At 40.0% G+C, this 3,099-nt stretch overlaps 1 non-coding gene across 1 annotated transcript; it reads right to left on the bottom strand.

Annotated features, from left to right (window-relative positions):
- Window positions 1–2,741: 2,741 nt before the first annotated feature.
- On the bottom strand, window positions 2,742–2,815 carry TRNAM-CAU (transfer RNA methionine (anticodon CAU)). Its single transcript has one exon. It is a non-coding gene; the product is annotated as a tRNA-Met (tRNA).
- Between the last annotated feature and the right edge of the window lie 284 nt (window positions 2,816–3,099).

A 3,099-nucleotide genomic window follows, 5' to 3' on the forward strand; every position in this document is an offset into this window, starting at 1 on the left:
TAGACTCTGAGGAATATGACTGACTATGAATGACTGACTCAGAGACAATTGGCCTGGATTTGAGTGAGAAGTAAGCTCATTTCTGAAGAAATGATCCCATTTTGGCAGGAATGGTCAGAAATGAAAATGGTTTATTCATTATGAGCTCAGATGAGTTTGAAATGATTGATATTCTAGATGTTCTGAACTAACCAATGAGCTTGGTTGACTCCGACTGGCTGGGGTCCGGGATGACCTAGGGGTAAATTGGTAATTTTTCCTAAAAAAATGGGTAAAATGGTGATTTTCTAAAACTGACTCAGGGTTTGACTCCTACACTGACCTAACAGGGTTGGCACTGAACAAGGAGGATTGTTTGAGAATGAGTGAGGAAAATTTGGGGTGTTTACATCTACCAACCAAGAGGTTGGGTATTGTTCCGTTCTATTTAGTCACGTTTTACTCACATGATGATTCCATTCCAATCTCTTTCCTGTTTTACTTTTTTATTGTTATTGTTTTTTACGAGATTAGCCTCCTATGACAAGGCATATATAACATATATATAATTATATCTCGGCGCGAAGAAAAGGAGAGTCAGAAAGAAGAGTCTATGATGAAGGCTAAAAATGAAAGATGACATTAAAAACGAAATAAGACATGACTCTTACTCTTAATTGAGTCAGAGTAGGGGCGGATGTAGCCAAGTGGATTAAGGTAGTGGATTGTGGATCCACCATGCGCGGGTTCAATTCTCGTCGTTCGCCCATCCACATCATTCATTATTTTTTCTTTCTATTTACGGCGACGAAGAATAAAAATATCACTATATTTATTCCTTTTCCTACTCCTTCTTCCAAGCGCGGGATAACCCCAAGGAGTTGTGGGTTTTTTTCTACCAATCGGGGCCCTCCCTTCACCACCTCCATGGGGATGGTCTACAGGGTTCATAACTACTCCTCTTACTACAGGACGCTTACCTAGCCAACATTTAGATCCGGCTCTACCCAAACTTTTCTGGTTCACCCCAACATTACCCACTTGTCCGACTGTTGCTGAGCAGTTTTTGGATATCAAACGAACCTCTCCCGATGGTAATCTTAATGTGGCCGATTTACCCTCTTTTGCAATCAGTTTCGCTACAGCACCTGCTGCTCTAGCTAATTGTCCACCCTTTCCAAGTGTTATTTCTATGTTATGTATGGCCGTGCCTAAGGGCATATCGGTTGAAGTAGATTCTTCTTTTTGATCAATAAAAACCCTTTCCCAAACTGTACAAGCTTCTTCCAAAGCATACGGCTTTCTGGATGTAGATGATGATATCTAGACAGATGGATCTTATATGAATCGTATGATGAAGTACCACATGAGTGGATATATAGGAATCCAAATCTGCCGAATCACTCATGCTACGATCTTCTACATCCTAGGTCTCCCCATTCCGTCATCTGGCTTATGTTCTTCATGTAGCACTCAGACCGAATGACTCTATGAAATTACGTCGATACTTCCATTCCACATATTACGGGTAACGTAGGAGACATCTCTATTTTTCCCCCGGGGGATCTTTAGAATTACCACTGCTTAGCTTTCAATTCGCCTCTGACCATCAAATGAAATGTGAATAACCCATCCTCCTCTCTTTGAAACAAGGGGCGCTTCCGGTTCTATCCGTGCTTCAAACAATTTTGTCTTCTCCATATTACCATATCTCTAGAGTCAATAATTTTATATGAGGAACCACTGAACTCAATCACCTGCTGCCGTTACTCTTCAGTTTTCTGTTGAGGTCTATCCCGTAGAGGTACTCAAATTGGATCAGTGATCGATTTCTAGGTTTTGTCGTAAACCTAATTGGTTACTTCCAATTACGTAAATCAATGGTTCAAACCGCACTCAAAGGTAGGGCATTTCCCATTGATATAGGAACTTCTGTACCAGAAACAATGGTATCTCCAATTATAGCCCCTCTGGGATGTAAAATATATCTCTTCTCACCATCCCCATAGTGTATGAGACAAATGTATGCATTTCGATTAGGGTCGTATTCTATGGTTACGATTCTACCAGATATGTCTTTTTCATTCCGTCGAAAATCGATTTTACGGTATAGACGCTTATGACCTCCCCCTCTATGCCTTGCGGTAATGATTCCTCTGGCATTATGACCTTTACCACAACGATGCTGTCCATAGATCAAATTTGTTCGTGGATTGGATTTCACTTGACTGTCTACGGCTCCTTTGCGTGTGCTAGGGGTAGAAGTTTTGTATAAATGTATCGCCATGTTATTAAGTATTTTTTTTTTTATTTAAGTTCTTTTCTCTATAAGAGGTGGAATAGAATAACCCGGTTGAAGCGTAATGATCATACGTCTGTAATGCATTGTATGTCGCATAATAGGTCCCATTCTTCTACCCTTTCCCGGGAGTCGATGGCTATTCATAGCTACTACCTTGACACCAAAGAAGAGTTCGATCCAATGCTTTATTTCTGTCCTAGTTGATCCTGATTCGACATTAGAAGTATATTGATTGTTCCCCAATAACCGAATACTTTTTTCTGTAAATACTGCATATTTGATTCCATCCATAAATCCATTTTCTTCCCTATGAGTTCCAGTATCTATAAGAATTAGAATTCTTACCGTTTCTACCGTTTCTATCTTATTCTTATAGTATGAATATACCAATTAGTTATGTATGGATGATGAGATTCCGTTGATACGGAGCCAATTCTATTATTGAACGTTCCAATTCGCGTGCATCCAGCAGGAATTGAACCTACGAATTTGCCAATTATGAGTTGGGCGCTTTAACCATTCAGCCATGGATGCTTCGCGGAGACTCGTCATCAACGGGGGCTGTCTTTGTGTAAGTGGATTTCAATTGAAATATAATCTTTCGTTTAGGAGAAATCAATGAAACGGCATCAATTCAAATCCTGTATTTTTGAATTGAGAGAGATATTGAGAGAGATCAAGAATTCTCGCTATTTCTTAGATTCATGGACCAAATTCGATTCAGTGGTGTCTTTCACTCACATTTTTTTCCACCAAGAACGTTTTGTGAAACTCCTTGGCCCCCAAACTTGGAGTGTCCTGCTTTCACGTGATTCACA

This window comes from Nuphar pumila, chromosome 4 (genome assembly GCF_984573655.1).
Source record: "Nuphar pumila chromosome 4, dmNupPumi1.hap1.1, whole genome shotgun sequence".
Classification (NCBI taxonomy): domain Eukaryota; kingdom Viridiplantae; phylum Streptophyta; class Magnoliopsida; order Nymphaeales; family Nymphaeaceae; genus Nuphar; species Nuphar pumila.